Below are 23,201 nucleotides of genomic sequence, written 5' to 3'. Positions count from 1 at the left end.
TTCGCCGTTACAAAAAGCTTCATAACGTTGTTGTTAGGCGTGGCGCGTGGCAAGGCGTGATATGGCGTGCCATGGTGCGTTATGGTGTGTTATGGCGTGTGTTTTTTTCGTTTGAGACACGTTTTTTTGCTCTTTTTATACCTTTTCTAATCGGACATACAAATATTGTGTTTTTATTAACTTTCTGTTATTAGTTGTTGATATAACACTTCTAAAAACTAGGTATATTTGATATAAATTTATATTTATGCGGTAATATAATTATAAATCAATACAAAATCGCCGCCTTACATCACGCCTTGAAAAACGCCATGGCTCTCCATAACTCGTTAAGCTTGAGGCTTGGCCTTGCCGCCACGCCACGCCACACCTCACGCCCTTTAGAACCTTGCTTCAAGCTGATAGAAACCTTGAGCCACAAGCCTAGCTTTGTTTCGTATGACGATCCCATCTTCATCCATTTTGTTCCTAAAAACCCAGCGAGGTTCAATGATTATCTTTTCTTGAGGTTTGAGAACAATAGTCCACACACGATGACGTTCAAATTCATTCAGCTTATCCTACATGGCCTTGATCCAGTTGGCCTCTTTCAAGGAATCAATGATATTCTTTGGTTCAATCATTGAGACGAAGTTTATAAACATACAGAAGTTGCTACTAACTCTGTTGCGTGTGAGAATCCCAGAATTTACATATCCAATGATTTCAGATTCAAGATCATCTCGAAGGATTCTTGGATTATAACTTTCATTTGTATTGCTTTGGGCAGAGTCTTCCTGATTTGATGGATCAGCTTCTTCAAGGATGACAGGATGATCTTCAGAGATAGGGTGTAGATTTATTAATTGATCAACATAAGGAACAACAGGATCAGTGTCATTTGTCAAGAATTCATGAATAGGGTCTGAGCGACTGTGAGTACGTTCATTCAGAATTGATAAAGGGTAATCAAATCAATTATGAATGAATGATTCTTCATCAAAGGTGACATGAATTGTTTCTTCAACAATATGCCTTGAAATATTAAATACCCTGAAAGCCTTGGACATGGTGGAGTAACCTAGAAACATTCCTTCATCAACTTTAGCTTCAAACTTCAAATGTTGATCTCTTTGATTCAAGATGTAACAAACACATTAAATTAAGAGATGTCCGGTTTCCTTCCTTTCAGTAGCTCATAAGCAGTTTTTCCATGAAGTTTAACAATGATATACCGGTTTTGGGTATAACACGATGTATTGACAACTTCAGCCCAAAATGAAAAGGAAATACCAGTTTCAACGACCATAGTTCTTCCAGCTTCAATAAGAATTCTATTTCTTCTTTCTGCAATACCCTTTTGTTGGGGAGTTCTAACTGCCGAAAAGTTCTGTGAAGTTCTTGAGATTGAGCAAAAGTCTTCCAGAGAAGATTTTTTAAATTCAATTCCATGATCACTACGTAATTACATTAATTTTTGATCATATAGGATTTCCCACTTCTTAATGAGGGTAATGGTTTCACCAACGACATGACTCTTCTTTCTTAAAAAGACTACCCAGGTAAACCTTGAAAATCCATCCACGATGACAAGAGTGTATTTCTTTCCAAACCTTGACTTGACCGAAATTGGTCCAAACAGATCCAAGTGAAGAAGATGAAGAGGTTTGACAATAGAAGAGCAGGATTTTGGCTTGAAGGAAGACTTGGTTTTCTTCCCCTTTTCACACACTAAGCACACCTTATTCCTAACAAAATGCATTTTAGGAATTCCTCTTACAAGTTGATTCCTGCAATCTTTGAAATTTTCTTAAAGTTAAGATGTGATAGCCTCTTGTGCAAAAACCAATTTAGATAAGACTGAGCACGAGAGAAGAAGCAACGACAAAGAGTGTTTTCAGCAGAAAGGATATCCAGAATATAGAGGTCCTTTTGTTGATTTCTAGTAAGAACAATGACATTCTTTTAATCAACAACCTTTCCTTCTCTCTTGTTAAAAAGAACTTCATATCCATCTCCACACAGTTGGCTGATATAAATGAGGTTATGTTGAAGACCTTTCACATAAGAGACATTCTTGAAAACAACAGAGTTGCACTTGATGGATCCATATCCCTTTGTAGCTCTCTTGCCATTATCTCCATATGTAACAGTTGGACCATCCTTCTTTACGAAATCTTCCATGAGAGACTTGAATATTTTCATATGTCTTGAGCATCTGATGTCTAAATACCAAATATGCTCTTTACCCTAAAACTAAGATATATAATAGCCCAAAAATGCACACAATATACACTGACCCATTTCCAGAAGGTCACTCAAGAAAAGATATTATAACAGTCATCAGGGAGACAGTTAAATGGGTGTCCCTTTTTTATCCACTTATCATTGTGAGTCAAGATGTTGTCAGCGCAAACAGAGTTCTTTTCAAAAGTACACTAGCTGACTTTGTGAGAGGCATCACCTTGATTCTAGAATTCTTTCCTTTAACATTAGATTTTGACTTCTTTTCAACTGTTGAATGTGACATCCATAAAAATCATGTCAAATTAAAACTTTTTAAAACATTTAGAACCCAACAGTTATTACAAAATTTGTTTCCAAAATAATATAATATCAGAGTATCCCAGAAACAATGTGTCAAAAATATGAGGAGCTGTACGATCACGCCTTAGCCTTCCGGCGATCATCTAATGTCCTAAAACAAAACTGGAACTACTGTAAGCCCAAATCTTTTTAAAACATTTAAAACCCAACAATTATTACAAAATCTGTTTCCAAAATAATATAATATCAGAGTATCCCAGAAACAAGGTGTCAAAAATATGAGGATTTGTACGATCACACCTTTGCCTTCCCCCGATCATTTGATGTACCTGAAATAAAATCGGAACTGTAAGCCCAAAGCTTAGTGAGTTCCCCAAAATACCCATACATACAACAATATACATATAATCACAAACAGCATACTATGGGTCCAGTCAACCATCGGGTTGGAATACCTCAGGACCTCAACCATCCGGTTAGAATGCCAATATACTATGGCTTCAATCATCCTCGGGGTGGAATACCCCAGTCCCACAACCAACAGGTTGGAATGCCTATATACTACAAGTCCAATCATCCTCAAGATGGAATACTCACGGCCCACAACCATCGGGTTGGAATTCCCAGGCCTATTGGATTTCGCACAAAGCAAAGAAGCCTCAACCACCAATCAAACATGTGCACATATAACAGATAATTACATAACAGTCTATACTGATCTAACAGATCATAGCAACATAATAACATCCTATCTACCAGGATACTGATCTAACAAATCATAATAGCATATACCATCCTATCTACCGGGATATCGATCTAACAGATCATACTAGCATAACATATCAGGATAACAATCCAAAGCGCCGACGTTGATGCCTTCGACCCTTGAGTATAGTGAGGAAAACTCACATTGCAAACGTCGAACTGAAGTGATAAGCTCAAACTCTCGAATCACAACCACAGACTCCACCACCTATATTCACCATGAAACCATTCCATAAATTTCCAATTTACCAAAATACCCCCAGAAGTCAAAATGGTCAACCCTTGGTCAAAGTCAAAGCCAACAGTCCATATTGACCCTACTCATCGTGTGCGGCTTACTGACTAGTCGAGTCCTTCCAGAACTCGAGAAGTCATGAAATCCCCAGTTGACTCTTCGATTTTCTAGACAACTCATCGAGTCACTGCGTGTCCAAAAGTCGAGAAAACCCTAACCGACTCGTCGATTCATCTTTCTAACTCATCGAGTTCATGCAGAACCCTCAAAGGTTAAACTCCATCGGACTAGCCGAGTTGGCCATGCAACTCGTCGAGTCCCTTCAGTCCTTTCTCCATTCAGATGATTTTAAGCCACCCTAAAGCTCCATTTGGCAGATCTAAGCTCCTAAGGCATACTTCCCACGTACAGTTGCAAACTTTACGTACATGCAAGGTGCTAATGGCCCAAATCAAGAAAAAGAAGAGGTTCTAGGTAACAAAAAGGCATTAGATTGCTAACGGCTGAAACTTTACAATTATAAGGGCCAAGATGAGCCTAGATCTGAAGTTGCAACTTCAGATCATGTTTCAACACCCGAAATGAAACACCAACATGCTAAAATGACCCTAAAACTCAAATATAGAAAGATCTAGCTAGAAGGAGATCAAGGTAACGACTTGGTACCTTCAAGTGATGCTAAAATGTGATAGAGTTCAGATCCTCAATTGTTCCTTGCTCAAAGCTTCTTGATCTTCAAGCTCCTCTGACCAAGATCCACCTTCCAAGCTTAAAAACACACAAATATGGACAGAAGATATGATTTAGGGTTTCTGTGCTCAAAATGATTTGTAAGGGAGGCTAAGGGAGGCTAATGACCCTTTAAATATGGTGCAAAACCCCAGAAGTTAGGGTTTCATCCTCTAAATCCAAATCGTCGAGTCGTGTCCTCCAACTCGTCGACTCGGTCACTTAAAATAGGTAGCCAAATCCATTCCTACTCGATGAGTCTGGGCATCCAACTCGTCGAATCGACCTTTAAAAATGGAAATATAAGACTGAAAAGTTATACCTGAGAGTCGGGGTGTTACAATTCTCCCCCACTTGAACTAGACTTCATCCTCGAAATCCGTAGTGGTGAACAACTCTGGATAATGCTCCCGCATCTCAGCCTCTGGCTCCCAAGTCCACCCAGACCCTCTTAGATGTTCCCATTGTATCTTTACCAAAGGCACCTCCTTGTTTCGTAGAACCTTCACTTTTCTCTCCAGTAGACCACTAGCCTCTCTATGTAATTATGACAACCCAAAGTTTATTCTGTTACATTACCCCGTTTCCGTTAACGGAATAGGAATATTCCATAAAAGTTCCGTTAATTTGAGGTCGTCAAATAAATAAATGTTTTATTTATTTATTTATATCTATGTCGTTATCGTCGTGATAAAATAAATAAAGACAAGTAACTTACATTTCCATTTGATTGGAAAAAGTTAATTTTTTTACTACGACCATTTAACCGGGTAAAAAGTTTAAACCTCGTTAAACACTAGTATGGGGTAGTCGTATACCGGGTGCAACACTTAGGGCATATATATAGGGAGTTGGATACTCCATTTGAAGCTTTTACCACCCTAAACCCATTTCCTGCCTCTACCCTCTCTCTCAATCCCGTTTCCGACTCAAAACTACGAATTTCCGCCTCCAATACGTAAGTCCCCTTACCCTAACTTATTCTAAACATCATGGTTTGTTGGTATAGCTCAAAAATCACCCAAGAAAGCCAATTAAAAGGAGTTCACGGCCTACGAACCTCCTTAGGCCGTAAACACCTTAAATGGTGCCAAAATGCCCAAAACTCCCTCCCTTAGGCTTGGAAACTAATTTAGGATTAAGCCTAGAATTGTTTGAACCTCAAATCATCAAGTTTAGGGGCTTGGAAGAGGGTTTACGGCCCAAGAGCATTCTTAGGCCGTAAACTCCTCAAAATATGCAAATCAAGCCTCAAAATCACTCCCAAACCACCCTTAGACTTAAGATATGAATTAGGGACTTGCTATTTCGGGTTTGGAGCAATTAAACACAAAGATTTGAGGGATAAAATAGAGTTCACGGCCCAAGCATGTGCTTAGGCCGTAAACTCCCCCAAACCATGTCAAAAGAGAGTTTAAGTCCCCTAAATGACCTTATACCTTCACTAGAATTTACTAGTAATGAGCCAAAGACTTTAAAATCAAGGATTGGAGGGTGTATGAGAGTTCACGGCCTAAGCCATGGTGCTTACGGCCATAAACTCCCAAGGAGTGGTCATTTGGACCGTAAACTCCAAGGGAGTAAACTCTTGGACCCTTAAACACCCCTATAGCCTTGTATAAATCCCTAGAACCACTTCTAAATCCATATAAGGCTTGAAACCATTCAAAAACACTCCTCCCATGAGTTTACGGCCGTAAACTCATGGGGGATGTGGCCCCCCAACCGTGAACTCACATAAAGTGAGTTATAGGAGAGTAAACTCCTTATCCGAGCCCTACACACCCTTAAATGCTACCCGGGACACCCCTAGCACTTAATTAAAGTGTTTTCCACACTTTAGGATGCGTATACTTGTTAAATTAGTATTATATGTATACTAATTGTATGTAAACATATGTTATCATATGTTAATAGGTCACTAAGTGTCTTCAAGTCCTTACTTGACACCGAGCACCCAACCGGCACCTTCGTCGGATCCACTTACATCAGGTGAGTTCATACCCCTGAATGAACCTTTTTAAATATTTTTACATGTTTTATGGGGGGGATACAAGTTAAACATGCCAGTTATCATATCAATCACATGTGATTGATAACCCGCATGCACAAGGATTTATTACACTGTCAATCGTTTTACCAAGTACGATTCTAAAAATGTTTTTCTAAAACGCCTTTACTTGTTCAAATCTTTACTTATAATGTTTTATCGAAGTCATAACCAAAACGTGTTTATGAAAGGTTTTTAAAGGACTTCTAATGGTTTTCAAACTTATTTTACAAAAGAATACCAAGTCAGGATTTTCTTACATATAAAGGTTTTCCAATGTTTTCAACAAAGTTTTCTTCCCTGTTTTTATACTCCTACTTTGTTAGATACTACTGCTTCATTATACTTCTACTTAGTTGATACTCTTACTTAGTTAAATGCTTCTACTTTGTTAATGTTTTTACTTTGTGATACGCTTATACTTGTTAAACGCTTCTACTTCGAGAAATACTACTACTTCATGAACCCCCCTACTTTATTACCGCTTCCACTTCCCGAACCGCTCCTACTTGATTAATGCTACTACTTCGTAAACGCTTATACTTTATTGACACTTATACTTCAAGATATGCTTATACTTCATGATACGCTTCTACTTCACGATACGCTTATACTTCACGATACGCTCCTACTTGTTAACACTTATACCTTGTGAAACACTTCTACTTCGTTACACACTTCAACTTTGTTAAATGTATGCCTATGCTTGTATAGATATATATAAATAATGTTTAAAGGACTTAGGAAGGCTTGTTCGCCCTATTTCCTTTTCTTCGTTGAGATGTGGTCTGGTGGGATCGGATGTCCATCCGAAGGTCGTTTGACCATTAGTTATATATTATGTATACAAGCATAGACATATAGGTTTACATTAGTCGGTTCAGTTGTGAGTCTCTATCATTAGTCTAGTATTTTACATTAGATCTCACTACACGAGATACATCTTCAGTACACGGCCTTCTCCGTTGTCATGTTGGTAACCAGAGTCTCTTGTGGGGAGAGCGGACATTGTGTGTATAGATCTATACGGGATTGACACCCCCACACCCTGACTGCTAGCTACAGTCTACGGCCTACCAAGCCAAGGGGTGACAAATTTCATACTTACACAGACGCTTGTAGGGCGTCTAGTTCTCTAGTGTCTATCAGTATGGTTACGAGTATCTCGGGGTTACCTTATAATTCATGTTCTTAAGGTAACGGGTTTTAACACTGTATTCACTGTGTTCACTGTATCCACTGTTTTTAGACCTTGCTAGACGTATCATTCAGTTGATACTGTCTGGGGTCTGTCTCCACTATTTTGGACCTTACTAGCTGTATCTTTCAATTGATACTGTCTGGGGTCTGTCTCCACTATTTTGGACCTTACTAGCTGTATCTTTCATTTGATACGGTCTAGGGTCTGTCTCCACTATTTTAGACCTTGCTTGCTGTGTCTTTCTTTTGATACAGTCTGGCGTCTATGTCTCCTTTCGTTAGACGGAGCCAGGCGTATCGTTCATTCAATGCTCTCCTGGAGTCTATGATTCCTTTTGCCTTAGTCAGCAGTCTTCACTGCTGAGGCATATATTATTTTCCCTGATATCCTCCTACTTTCTTTAAAATCAAATCCCATATTTTGGTAATGATAGTGTTTAAGGGAAAACTACTTTTTACAACATAACTCTGACAGGTCTTGGTAGAAGACTGCTTTTAATTAAGAAAATATAGGATTTTCTGGAAAGGACTCTAATACACTGTTGTTTCCAAACTACTACTTTTAATTAAGTTATTTGAATAAAATGACACTAAATACTTATGAACTCACCAGCATTTGTAAAAATGTTGATACTCGCTTTTCAAATAACTTGTATTCTCAGGTTAGCAATAGACAAGTACATCCCCGGAGATCCCCGGAGGTTTTGATGAAGACCGTTTAGTACCAAGCTGCACCTTTATTATTACTTGTAATACTTTGATGTTCTATGTAATGTAAACCAATGTAAAACTATTACTATTAATGCAATGATTGTTGTACTTTGATTACTATACTGCATATGTTGTGATACTTGACATGACGTCATCCACCCCAGAACGTTTTCGCCGTTCCGGTTTTGGGGTGTGACAGATTGGTATCAAAGCATTGTTTATAGTGAGCTAAGTATATCAATTCATAAAAGATATACAGCCTATAAATACATAGGGATAAAACACTCTGACCAAGAATTATACTTTAAAATATAACCATATTTTACCAAAGTATAAGAAAATCCAAAATCTAAACACTCGAACACAAGTATCACAAGAAGAACAAGAATAAAAGTCTTCGGATGTTGAGCATTACCGTCAAACCTGAGCAGTTATGTAATCGTAAGCTGGAATAAATGTAACTTGATCAACTACATTTATTCGAGATGCGATGAACGTGTGCTTGGGAGTGATAGTGGTGTTGCAACAAGTCTGAAACTTACCAACTAGGAATGCTAGAGCCAAACATAAAGTTTGAAAATACTATGGGAGTATTTTGGAATACTAAAAGACTCACATTAATCCTAGAATCAAATTCTTCTGGAATAAATGTAACCTGATCAACTACATTTATCAGAGCGGCTTCGGTCAGCATAACTCTTCTGTCGACTCTGTGCGGTCTGCAACCGCTTCCTGATCTACTGAATCCTCTCGGTAGTCTGTAGGACCACCTCGGTCTGACCCATCACGTTGTTGCCGACCTCCCCCCAAAAAACTGGGGTGCGGCATCTCCGTCCATACAACAGCTCATAAGGTGGAGCGCCAATGCTGGAATGAAAGTTGTTGTTGTAGGAGAACTCCGCAAGAGGTAGGTAGGAGTCCCAGCTCCCACCAAAATCAATAATGCAGGCTCTCAGCATGTCCTCGAGATTCTATATGGTCCGCTCACTCTGGCCATCAGTCTGCGGATGGTAAGTTGTACTGAAGTGCAGACGAGTCCCCAGTTCCTAGTGGAACTTCTGCCAGAAACGGGAGGTGAACCGAACGTCGTGTTCTAAAATAATAGAGACCATTAGCCCATTGCGGGCAACGATCTCGCGGATATACAATTCAGTCAGCTTCTCGGACAATGAACTATCATGTATTGCTAAAAAGTGGGCGCTCTTGATTAATCGATCCACGATGACCCAAATAGCGTCAAAGCCCTTCGTGGTCCTTGGTAGCTTGGTGATAAAATCCATTGTGATATGTTCCCACTTCAACATGGGAATATCCAAGGGCTGTAGTTGACCATGTGGCCTCATATGTTCGGCCTTGACCATCCGGCAAGTCAAGCACCTCTCAACGTACCATGCAACCTCCCTCTTCATGCCTGGCCACCAATAACTCAAACGCAAATACCGGTACATTTTGGTCGCCCCGGGTGAATAGAAAAGCGAGACTTATGAGCCTCCTCCAATACCGTCTGTCTGACCCCACCAAACATTGAAACCCAGACCTGACCGTAACGGGTCAATATCCCCTGACTATCCTGCATGAACCGGGTGTTCTCACCCTGAATCTTCTCAAGCTTCCAATTCTCCTGATGCATAACCTCGGCTTGAGCTTCCCTGATCAAACCCACCAGTGGAGAATCCACTGATATCCTCATACATATTGTCGGAGTTGAAGATCCATCTAACTTGCAGGCTGCAGCTCAGAGTGTCCGCCACCACGTTCGTTTTACCTGGGTGGTAAAGGATCTCACAGTCGTAGTCCTTGACTACATCTAGCCACCTGCGTTGTCTCATGTTCAGGTTCGGATGATCCATGATGTATCTCAGGCCCTTGTAATCCGTGTATATGGTACAACAGACCCCATAGAGATAATGCCTGCAAATCTTGAGAGCGAATACCACCACCCCCAACTCCAGATCATGAGTAGGGTATCTCCTCTCATGCAACTTCAGCTGCCACGATGCGTAGGCTATCACACGCATCCTCTCTGCATGAGGACCGCTCCCAATCCCGTGATGGATGCATCACAGAACACCACAAAATCCTTGACTCCCTCCAGAATAGTCAATATCGGAGCCTCGCATAATCGTTTTCGGAGGGTCTCAAATGACCGTTGTTGCTCAGGGCCCCAACGAAAATCCACCCCCTTCCTTGTTAGACGATTGAGTGGTACTGCAATCTTGGAAAAATCATGTGTGAATCTTCGGTAGTACCCTGCTAATCCCAGAAAGCTCTTGATATCCGAAGGAGATTCCGGAACCTCCCACTGCATAACTGCCTCGATTTTGGCCGAATCGACCAAAGTCCCATCCTGGTTAACAAGGTGTCCAAGGAACTGAACCTCTCGTAACCAAAACTCACACTTCGAGAACTTGGCACAAAGTCATTCCCGCCTCAAAACTCCCAATAACTCCTGAAGGTGCTCCTCATGCTGCTCTTGGGTCTTGGAGTATACCAAGATATCATCTATGAATACAATGATCGAGCAATCGAGCATCGGTGTACAGACCCAATTCATTAGGTCCATAAATATTGTTGGTTCATTGGTGAGCCCAAACGGCATCACCACGAACTCGTAATGCCCATAACGAGCCCGGAACGCGGTCTTCTCCACGTCCTCCTCCCTAACCCTGACCTGATGATACCCGGACCTCAGGTCTATCTTGGAAAACCAAGATGCTCCCTACAACTGATCGAAAAGATCATCTATCCTCAGGAGTGGATAACGGTTCTTCACCGTCAACTTGTTCAACTACCGGTAATCAATGCACATCTGTGTGAACCATCTTTCTTCTTGACGAAGAGAATTGGTGCTCCCCATGGAGAAATGCTCGGATGAATGAATTATTTGCCCAGCAGTTCCTGCAGTTGTGATGACAGCTCATGCATCTCTGGTGGTGCCAACCGGTACGGCGCCTGGCGATAGGAGTTGCACCTGGCACTAGGTCGATCCTAAACTCGACCTGCCTCTCTGGAGGCACTCCTGGTAACTCCTCCGGGAATATGTCAACAAACTCCTTGACCACTGAAACCTCTGAAACTAAAATTGGATCCCTAACCCGCGTATCCACCACATACGCTAGATAACCCACACATTCGTGCTGAATGTACAGTTGATCCCTGGCAGCTGAACAAAACCCTAATCCCAATCTGGTACCCTCGCCATAGACAATCAGTTGTCCCCCATTTGGGGTTTGAACCACTACCCGCTGACCCTTGTAGTCGATCATGGCACCGAAACGACTAAGTCAGTCCATACCTACAATCACACACACATCCCCCATGGGAATCGGAATCAAGTCTATCGAGAAAGAAACTCCGAAGATCTCCAACTCACATCTCCGGTAGACTGAAGAAGCTGAAACCTCGTGTTCGTTGGCGATAAAGACTCGCAACAACCACTCTAGCTCTCCTACTGGCACACTAAACTCCCTACTAAATGTATGAGAGACAAACGACCGACTCACCCCTGATTCAAACAATACCAATGCATGTAAGGAGTTCACTAAAAACGTACCTAATCACAAGTACAAATAGATAAGCATAAAACAAATATAATCAGTAAGATGAGGGATAGAAACGTACCTGCAACCACATCTGGTGTTGCCCTGACCTCCTACGTTGTGATCTGGAAGGCGCGTCCCTAAGCTTTCGGGGGCTCTACTCTACCCGGCCTCCCATTAGTAATCCTCAGTGTAGCCAACGTGGGAGCCTGCACCGGCTTGGCGGCTAGTAGGGGACACTGGGCCTTCATATGGCCCACCTGCTCACAATGGTAACAAATTCTTACTCTAGGAGCTGGAGTGTGCTGCCTGCAATCCCTGGCCAGATGGCCCTGCTTGCCATATTTATGGCACCCGCTCTCTGATCGGCAAACCCCCGAATGAGGCTTTCTGCACTTCCCACAAGTGCGGCCCGGTTATCCCCATACCTGGTATCAGCGGTCTTAGACCACCTCGGCATCAGCTATGACTGTGACGGGGCCTGTCGCTGCACCCTCAGTTGCAGCTCAATTTCTAACTCACGCCGCCTAGCGGCCTCCTGTAACTCCAACAGTGTATCACATCGCTAGGTAGCAACAAACTAATGGATGTCAGTCTTAAGCATGCTCAGATAACGTGTCATATGAGCCTGCTCAAAAGAAAACACCGGTCAAAACATCACCCTCTCGGTAAACATGCGGGTGATCTCCTTCACCGATTCCGTACCCTGTCTCAGATCCAAGAACTTCTGCGACAACCGCTCGCGCTGGACCCATGGAATGTAGCGAGCACGGAACATATCCCTGAACTGTTCCCAAGTAACGACAGTTGTTTGGTCATCCATATACGACCCAGTCATCAATCTACACCGGTCCTTTGCCCCAAACCTTAGCAAGTTCAGGGCACATCTGACCTTCTAGTCAGTAGGACATGAGCACGTGAAGAAACATCCTTCCATATCAGACAGCCACCTCATGGCTATAATCGGATCCTGAGTCCCATAGAAGGTCGGGGGCTTCGTGTTATCAAAGTCCCGATACTGGAAGCCCCGACTGGCTCCTCCCCCTGCCGTTGTTACAACTGTTGCGGCAGCCGTCTCAGCTAGGGTTGCATATCTATCATCAAAATACTCCATCATAGCCGTCTTGATAGACCCAAACATCTTTGAAATCTGACCTCGGACAATCTCGACCACCTCCTTACGGATGATCTCCCTAACACGGTCCTCTGTCAATGTTGGCCCATCGTAATTGATGATCTTGGGTGGTGCCGGGGAGCCCTAATCGCCCTGCCATGATCCCGATACGGATCCAATCACAAAACGCCTCGTAACCACCATACTGAAAATACACCATGAATATATCAGATAGTTCGCACAAATAAGAGGGAACCAACTCACAACTAAACCCTAGGGGTTGTGACTTCCTTGATACGCATATGGGTCTTGTGCTTTCAGTAGTACGGGCCCATAATACCTTCCACACCTACCCATATTTGTCTCAACTATCTTCACAACACCCTAACAATATGCATATACATGGTGGTCGCTTAATCCTCACTCCTAGAGGAAGGCTAACTATTTCATAACTTATCTACCAGCCTCACACAACCCACCCATGAAACTTCCACCAACCCTACAGGTCTTGAGTATGCTAGCCATACATAACGTTGGACCCTGTAGACTTTCGAATACCTGATCCTACCCTAAGCCCTTCATCAAACAAGAACAGGAAATAAGGCCAAACCTAAAATTTTAAGGCTATAAGATCTTAATTGTGTACGGTCGTGATGCATACACTAAGCAACTACAGTAATTATGTCAATTTCATATAAGGTAAACCCTAGGCTATCAGGAATCATTTAATCAGGCAATTTTATCATGCAATTCCTGAAGATCCCTAGCCTAGTACTAGCATGTTGTTCTAACACATCACATAATCAAATAACTACATGGTATTTTGGGGTCTTCTTACTGGCTCCGACTGATCGTACACTATGCATCCTCCTTTACTTATTTTGAAAACCACTTAAAAATCATTTTGAAAATCTTTCCTTGATTTGAGACTAGATTACCACGAATATTCCACCAATTCACTCAAACCAAGGCTCTGTTACCAACTTAACCGTCAATTATTACAAATTTGATTTCAAAATGTTTCTACATCAGAGTATCCCAGAAACAAGGTCAGAAAATATGAGGAGCTGTACGATCACGCCTTTGTCTTCCCGAGATCATCCGAGGTACCTGAAACCAAAATTGAAACTGTAAGCCCAAAGCATAGTGAGTTCCCCCAAAATACCCATACACACAACAATATACATATAATCACAAACAACAAACTATAGGTCCGGTCAACCATCGGGTTGGAATACCCCAGGCCCTCAACCATCAGGTTGGAATGCCAACATACTATGGGTCTAATCATCCTCGAGATGGAATACCCCAGGCCCACAACCATCGGGTTGGAATGCCCACATAGTACGAGTCCAATCATCCTTGTGATGGAATACTCATGGCCCACAACCATCGGGTTGGAATGCCCAGGTCTATTGGCTTTCGCACAAAGCAAAGAAGACTCAACCACTAATCAAACATGTGCGCATATAACAGATAACCACATAACAGTCTATAGACAGACAAACCGATCTAACAGATCATAACAACATAATAATATCCCATCTACCAGGATACTGATCTAACAGATCATAATAGCATAATACAATCCTATTTATCGGGATATTGATCTAACAGATCATACTTGCATAACATATCAGGATAACAATCCAAAAGGGTCGGCCCTGGTGCCTACGACCCTTGAGTATAGTGAGGAAAACTCTCCTCACAAATGGCGAACTGAAGTGATAAGCTCAAACTCTCGAATCACAGGCACAAACTCCACCATCATATTTACCATAAGACCACTTCCATAAGTTTCCAATTAACTAAATACCCCCAAAAGTCAAACTGGTCAATCATTGGTCAAAGTCAAGGTCAACGGTCAAGGTCAATGGTCCATGTTGACTCAACTTGTCGAGTGCAGTTCACTGACTCGTCGAGTCCTTCCAGAACTCGAGAAGCCGTGAGACCCCAGTTGACTCGTCGAGTTTCCAGACAACTCATCGTGTCCATGTGTGTCCACAAGTCGAGAAACCCCTAACTGACTCGTCGAGTCATCTTGCTGACTCGCCGAGTTCATGCAGAAACCTTCAAAGGCTAATCTTCGTCGGACTCGCCGATTTGGCCATGTATCTCGTCGAGTCCCTTCAGTCCTTTCTCCATTCAGATGATTTTAAGCCACCCTAAAGCTCCATTTGGCAGATTTAAGCTCCTAAGGCATACTTCCCACGTAAAGTTGCAAACTTTACGTACATGCAAGGTGCTAATGGCCCAAATCAAGATAAAGAAGAGGTTCTAGGTAACGAAAAGGCATTATCTTGCTAAAGGCTGAAACTTTACGATTATAAGGGCCAAGATGAGCCTAGATCTGAAGTTGTAACTTCAGATCATGGTTCAACACCCGAAATGAAACACCAACATGCTAAAATGACCCCAAAACTCAAATATAGAAAGATCTAGCTAGAAGGAGATCAAGGTAACGACTTGTTACCTTCAAGTGATGCTAAAATGGGGTAAAGTTCAGATCCTCAACTGTTTCTTGCTCAAAGCTTCTTGATCTTCAAGCTCCTCTCACCAAGATGCACCTTTCAAGCTTAAAAACACACAAATATGGAGAGAAAACACGATTTAGGGTTTCTGAGCTCAAAGGGAGGCTAATGACCCTTTAAATAGGGTGCAAACCCCGGAAGTTAGGGTTTCATTCTCTAGCTCCAAATCGTCGAGTCATGCCCTCCAACTCGTCAAGTTGGTCACTTAAAACACGCGGCCAAATTTGTTGCTACTCTACGAGTCAGGGCATCCAACTAGTCGAGTTGACCTTTAAAAATGGAAATATAAGACTAAAAAGTTATACCTGAGAGTCGGGGTGTTACACTGAATCTAAAAAGCTTTGATTTTTTAAATTAAGAGTTCTTGATTTAGTTTTGGAACTAGGAATGTCATCGATGGTAAGCTCAGATATTACTTTGTTTTGAGGCTCATGATGCATTGAAGAGTCATCAGAAGTAGAAGACTTTGATTAATCTTCAAGTTCAGAATTGTTAACAGAGCATTGAGGAAACATGCTAAGAATTTCGTTAACGGGATGAACTTCACCATTGCATATAGGAAACTTTAGCAAAATCTTAGTGGAGGGAAGAACATCATCATGATGAGGAGGTTGGTGAGAAGGATCAAGAGCAGATAATTTAGAAACACATTTAGTAATTCCATTAGATTCAGTATAGCATTGAGTATTAATTAAAGTTTGATTTATAACATATGAACTCACAAATCTACTCTTAAAATCTTCTTTTAAACAATCAGCTTTGTAGAAGGTTCGTTTAGTTCAACAACTTTGGTTAACGAAACTGCACCTTCTATATCACCTCCAAGAATTTTCTCAAACTAATTTGGGATCTGAACATTTATAATTATTGTGACATTGAAGTGAGAAGAGGCCCAATTTTTCAAAATAAGTTGAATGTTTTTAGCACAATCAACAACTTTTTATTTTTCAGTGTGGAGAAACTCATTGGTCAAAGATATACATGTGTTTTTTTCCTTTGTGACACAAAAAGAGATTTTTCAAGAAAAGAGTTTTTCTTTGAGTTTCTTTAACTCATGACTGAGTGTAGATTTTTCTTTATTTGAGACCAATAAATCAAAACATAGGTGATCGATTGAGTCATCTTTTTTAATATTTTTAACAGAGGAGAAGCTAACAATATTCTTTACCTGATATGTAGAGGTATTGTCCCATTCTAGCTTGAAGTCCTTATCAGCGTGTGAAGGACCAACGTCAAGGATCCCAATACTATCATGTGCAGTGTCAGCATGAGATTCAACAATCTGATTCATGAGACACTTACCTTCATCGTTTGAGGACTTTTCCTTTTCAAAAGCAGATGATAAAGTGATCATAATCTCTTGAGCAGATGAGCAGTTTTGAACCAAATGATAGACAGAAAAAAGGAGTGAGTTTCCAATAGCAGTTCTCGCCTTTATATCGAAATCCAGCATCCTTTTCTCTTCCTTGTTATATCCAGGAATAGATTTCCCTTTCAGCTTACTACCGAATGCATCATCATGGGATGATTTATGCATAGCGGCGATAGAATCTTTATTGATGACATCGAGCATATCGAAGTCCATGAACTCGAGAGCTTCCATGGCCTTTGATTTCCATGCAGAGAAGTTATGCTTATCAAACGAAGGGATCTTGTTGCAGACAGTTAATTTTGGAGTTAAAGAGGTTGACATAATTACTTGGGTGTATGAATAACCTGCTATGATACCAATTGAAGGTTTGTATCGATCGGATACACTTCAAGTATAAAGAACAAAAGTAATCTAATTAAAGAGAAAACAATGAACATAAAGTAAATAACACAGAGAGTTCTCCGAATTGTCTTTCACCAAAAAAAAGGTTTTGTCTTCACCAAAAAGGCAGATTGTCACAAAGACGGTCATCAAGACAAACTCAACATTAGGGTTTACCCTATTGTTGATTATATACTAATGTATACAAGGATGTCCCTTGATTGAAGGGATTTTGTCTAATCTATACTAAGAACCGATCTTATCATAAAAATATCGGATCTATGATCTATTCTATACTTATTTATATCATTACCTAATATACAAAAGATTATATAAAATAACTACGCTATATGCTGATAAACTTTATACGTTGGCAATAAGCTTTAGACAAAACTGCAAAAATGGTCCCTGTGGTTTGCATTTTTTCAGGAAACAAGTCCAAACAGTGACTTTTTTTGATTCGTGGTCCTTTTGGAGTGGTTTGTATGTGAAAATGGTCCCTCCGAAAATTAAAATGACTATAATACCCTTGGGGTATTTATTTTTCATTTCTCTTTCATTATTCTTAAAATTTAAAATTTATTTATTTATTTTAACAATTAAAAAAATAAAAAAGGTCCCACCTCTCTCTCTCTCTCTCTATCTCTCTCTCTCTCTCTCTCTCTCTCTCTCTCACCAGGTCATATACCCATTTCTTTCTCTCGTTCCCAATTTCAACGAACAAGAAGGGGCTGTGCTACCTCCGGCAATCTGGAGATAGCCACCGCACCACCTGCTAGCCTCCATTCGACTACTAAACTCCACCGTGAACCGCTACATCTCCGCCCACCATAGAACCATTCTAGCCTCACCCCATCTTTTTTCTTTTCTGTTGATCTGAGCAACCCCAAACAAACCTCAATCCTTGCTCGTTCTTTTCTTTTCAATCATCGCTGTATTGGGAAGATGGAAGCAACAGAGCTGATGTGCTACCACTAGGATTGGGCAGATCGAGAACCTTCTCTGGTTCGAGCACCATTAGGTAGAGAAGAAGGAAATCGGTGCAGGAGGGAGCCATTGCGTATCTTACTCCTTCCTCCCCTCGTATCTTACGCATCGATTTCTTCCCCTTTACCGGCCACCGGAGCAGCTCCCTACAATAGCCCCTCTCGATTTCTCCCCTTTATCGACTCACCCCTTTCTCTTTTTTTCCTTATCTTACGATTCCTCTGTCTCTCATTTATGTGTATTATCAATGAAATAGGTGTTTGTGTATAACCTGTATGTAGACGATGTTTCTAGATTTATTGTCGTTTAAATCAGGTGATATAATGGGTATAACCCTGAGCATTCGAATTGATTCTTGTTTATCGTCTCCTCTAACATCATTAATGTTTCTTTTCATCGTCGATTTTGATAGCCACTAAACTGAGTCTTCTCAACATCCGTAGGAAATCAGTGGACCTCAGCCCACTATCACTGGACCTGCACTTTGCTGCTGAATCGATGTCGAATATATACCTTGATCTTGTGTGTGTGTTCATAGTGAAACTGGATGAAGATCTATAAGTTTGTGGGTTAATCTAAGTTGCAGGAAAAAAGTGAGAATCAATTGTTTGAGAATTGAGGAATCGGAGAAATCGATTGTTTGCAAGAAAAAATTGGAATCTCTGATGTTTGATGTTGGAATTTGATGTTCAAATGGATTATGAACGAGGGTTGGATCTACTGTAGGTTTACACAGGAGAGAGAGAGAGAGAGAGAGAGAGAGAGAGAGAGAGAGAGAGAGAGAGAGAGAGAGAGAGAGAGAGAGAGAGAGGTGGGCCCTTTTTTATTTTTTTAATTGTTAAAATAAATAAATAAATATTAAATTTTAAGAATAATGAAAGAAAAATGAAAAATAAATACCTCAAGGGTATTATAGTCATTTCAGTTTTCGGAGGGACCATTTTTGCATACAAACCACTCCAAAAGGACTACGAAACCAAAAAAGTCACTGTTTGGACTTGTTTCCTGAAAAAATGCAAACCACAGGGACCATTTTTGCAGTTTTGTCTAAGCTTTATACATTGGCGCTGATGTTGTAGACGCTGACACTAGTATTTAGCTCATTAGATCATAAGATGTGACCTTACAATTGGAAAAATGATGATTGGTGTTTCTGGTTGAATTAAAAATGAAATTTTTACCTCATAATTTTTGGAATGTTACATCAAAAGCTATTTTTTTGTCTTTAGGAAAAAGAGATCAAAAAGACTTATTCTTGTCTCTAAAAAACAATCAACATTTTGTCATATATCTTTCCATCCATAGACATAAAAGGTCAAAAAGATTTTTTTACCAAAAAAACAAATACCACCAAAATGTCAATGCATCTGCAACAATCAATATTAAGTAACATGCAAAACAAAAATAATATATAAAACGTGTAAGAAAAAGTGTATACATTTATTGTGGTAAAGAATTCAATTGCACATCTAAAACATACGGTATATCTACACTAAGGAATCATATGAAATGATGTGCATATAATCAATCCATCAAATAAAGCTGAAACTCAATCTACTTTGGCATCCAATAGTATCAACAATGGAGAAACTAGGAAACCAAAGTTAGTTTGCATGCATGAGCATGACGAGTTTTGTAAACATCATACTGATAGTAAACACAGCTGACTAGTCATCCCAAGATCACTCTGGAGCTAACCAAACTGACTGATAAGTTACCCTTAAAGCTGCCCAAAGAGACCCTGACAACCAAAAATAGCCGATAAGGACCACAGCAAGGGGCTCTTCTCTTAGACCTCACAATGGGACGCGGCCCCCATGGTCCCCAAATCTGCTTAGCTGTTCTTTTTACAATTGCATAACTAAAAAAAATCAACTGTTTAGCTGTTCTTTGCATTTTCTGGTATTTATCAGAGGGTTTCATAACATTTTTGGTTCCTGTCCCATATAAAACGAGTATTTTACCCCGTATGTGAACAAATTAGTAATTTAGTTTAAAAACTAAGAGCAAAAACAAAATGATAGGCAAAATTGTAAATATTATATGGGTTTATCACCTCAAATGAAGGGTCAAATCCAAAACAAAACTAAACCACGGGGATAAATATCCAAAACAAACACCATATCAAAAGCACAATTACAATATGTTATAGTTTGTCAAGGACAACAAATGGGATGAACAAATATACATCAAATAAAAAGATAAGCTGGAGAGAGAATGCACTTCTTACCAGGCCTATACATTGTCCAACCCAAGGGCAATGATGACAAATCTTTCAACACAATATTTGATCTTCACAGTGATACCATTAACTTCAACTTCTTTAATACATGGTAGCCTTAATTTTGAAGTTTGAGCACTACCTTCAGCATTTCCATCAAACCTTTCTGGTTATGAGGATGTGCATTTATTGGAATGATAACTTCCAAATCAAAATCTTGAAGAAAAAAAAACATCTAATTTGAAGAAAACCAATAAATATCGCTACGTCGCTATTCAGTCACTTTGAACCCCATTGCAACATTGCATCGCCTCGCCTCATTATTCGCTATAGCTATCGCTATGATCGCTATTGACAATAATGCCAGGAACACAGCTACAAGTGGTTAAAAAGGGGGGACATTTTCAAATACGTTGAAAATAAAAGGAGATAACAAAGAAGCTACTTATATGTACCTGTCTATTATCAAATTTGGCCAATTGTGGTTCCTAAAGCACCATTGTTTCTAGTCCTTCTACCCTCATTTCAATTTTTTTTGTTGGAAACTCTTCCTAGCGAAAATTATATTTAATGAGTCCTTACCGACAGTCTTCCTCGCTAACTTGGGATCAATAACTTAGCTTCCACCAAGTAGTCGGGTCTTGTGATTAAGTCAACTAAATATGAACAAAGTTTGATTACTTGGGGCCAACTCCATGGTCGGTATAATGAAAATTTGTATGTCTTGGCTTATAAAGTTAACATGGCTACACGCGCTTATAACATTAAACATTGTCACATAATTGTTCTTCAAATCCAAACTTATTATTCTATCAAATACTGCCAAAGCTTTAGCTCCTCTTCCATGTTTAGCAAAAAGCATTGATCAGTGAATTCCAACTATACGAATTTATCTTCCTAATCTTGATGTTATGAAAATCTTTTATCGCGTACTCAAAAGAGATACAATTAGAATAACCCTTAATTAGATTGTTTCTCATAAAGATGTAGTAATCTCGTACTTTGATTATTTGATAACATAAGAATGAACCATCTTGAAAACATTTAATTGCATCATCGAGGAAAATTTTCATATTGTGATTAGCTTGCGTTTGTCAGGACTAAGAGATCTCTGTCCCAACGAGCAAACACTAACCACAATTATAAAAAATTTCTCTAATAGTAAAATTAGAAGTTTGAAGACGGTTGATTCTGATATCAAAAAAGCATGAGATTACTACATGTGTGTAAGAAACAATCTAATTTGGGGTTACTCTAATTGTGTCTTCCTTGAGTACTTGATAAAAGTTTTTTTCTTAACATCAATTACGAAGATGAATTCACACATTTGGGCTTCAGTGATTATGCTCTTGCTAAACATGGAAGAGAAGGTGAAGCTTTGACGGTATATGCTAGAATGATAAGGTTGGACTTGAGGCCTGATTTTATGACAATGTTGAACCTTACAAACATTTGTAGCCATATTGGTTTTATAAGTAACTGTAATAACCAATAACAGCGGAATTGACCTTAAAAACCACATTGCTCATGTTTAATTAAATTAATCCGAAACCCCCACAACTCTTTCATGTCTTCTTCTTTTGCTCATACTCGCCACACTGTCATCATCACTTGTACAAAAAAAAAAAAAAAAAAAAAAAAAAAAAAAAAAAAAAACATCAAGATCAATAACAAGCAGCCTATGGTAAAAAATGAAACCAAGTTAATATAGCATTTTAAGTAAAAATTACAGGGTTCAGTTTCGTAACACAAATTTTAGCTTCACGATATTAGATTTCAAAAAAATAAACACAAATTTCGGAGTTCAGCTTCATAATACACAAGATTGCAGATTTTAGCTTCACAATATCATCATAACAACATCAGCAAAAAAAATCAGAAAAATAGTTTCATGTTCAGCACCAGATTATCTGATTTCAGCATATAAAACACACACGCGCGACACACTCACCCACACACAAAAATAATAATAATAATAATAATAATCAGAAAACGAGAAAGGTGGAAGAATACCTTCTCAGATGAAGCTCGCCGGCGGAGATTAGTTCTCCGGTCGACGTCGGGGAAACAGACCGGTGTAGAAGAAGGGTACCGTCTGGATAGTGCTCAGCGCAGAGGAAGAGTACCACTGTCGCAGCTGCCGTCGACATCCCGAACGGCGGTCGACGTCCGTAGTCTGAGCGACGATCGACGTCAGTATCTGGCCGGCGATCGAAGTGGTGAAGAGAGAACGGGAGGATGGACGCTGAGAGAAGTGAACGGTAGACTAGGAGGCGTCTTTAGGTTAAAATTGGGTTATGTTCAAAACTTTGAATATTTTTCTAAATACTTTTATAAATTTTAAAACTATATATCCGATTTAAATTTTAAACTATAAAATTCATATTTATATTCAAATTAAATTTAAATTCTTTTAATATTTAATAACTTATTTAGCTATCAAAATTTGATTTGATTATATTAAAATACTTTTTTTCTCAAATTAAAGATTAACATTAAACCAATTTAATTAGGATTCACTAATTAAATAGAAAAATTGCAAAAATGGTCCCTGTGGTATGTAAATTTTTGAGGTTTTAGTCCAAACCATGAGTTTTTTTTGGATCCATGGTCCTTTTGGAGCGATTTGTATGTGTTTTTGGTCCCTGGACTTAACTCCTGTTAAATAGGATCTGTTTAACGTGTGAGGCACATGAGGGGGCGTAACAGATCCTATTTAACGGGAGTTAAGCCCAGGGATCAAAAACACATACAAACCACTCCAAAATAATCATGGATCCAAAAAAACCAGGGTTTGGATTAAAACCTCAAAATTTGCATACCACAGGGACTATTTTTGC

At 39.8% G+C, this 23,201-nt stretch overlaps 1 long non-coding RNA gene across 2 annotated transcripts; it reads right to left on the bottom strand.

Annotated features, from left to right (window-relative positions):
- Window positions 1-19,561: 19,561 nt before the first annotated feature.
- On the bottom strand, window positions 19,562-22,661 carry LOC122196345 (uncharacterized). 2 transcript variants are annotated; one of them, XR_008230989.1, is made up of 3 exons: window positions 22,375-22,661; window positions 20,371-21,971; window positions 19,562-19,881 (listed from the first exon to the last, which is right to left on the bottom strand). It is a non-coding gene; the product is annotated as an uncharacterized LOC122196345 (long non-coding RNA). The 2 variants fall into 2 exon arrangements; XR_008230988.1 differs by lacking the exon at window positions 19,562-19,881 and having other exon boundaries at window positions 20,240-21,971.
- Window positions 22,662-23,201: the final 540 nt, after the last annotated feature.

The sequence above is a fragment of the Lactuca sativa genome, chromosome 3 (genome assembly GCF_002870075.4).
Source record: "Lactuca sativa cultivar Salinas chromosome 3, Lsat_Salinas_v11, whole genome shotgun sequence".
Classification (NCBI taxonomy): Eukaryota; Viridiplantae; Streptophyta; class Magnoliopsida; order Asterales; family Asteraceae; genus Lactuca; species Lactuca sativa.
Note: the sequence above shows the minus strand (reverse complement) of the source record. Positions and strands in the feature narration are given on the sequence as shown.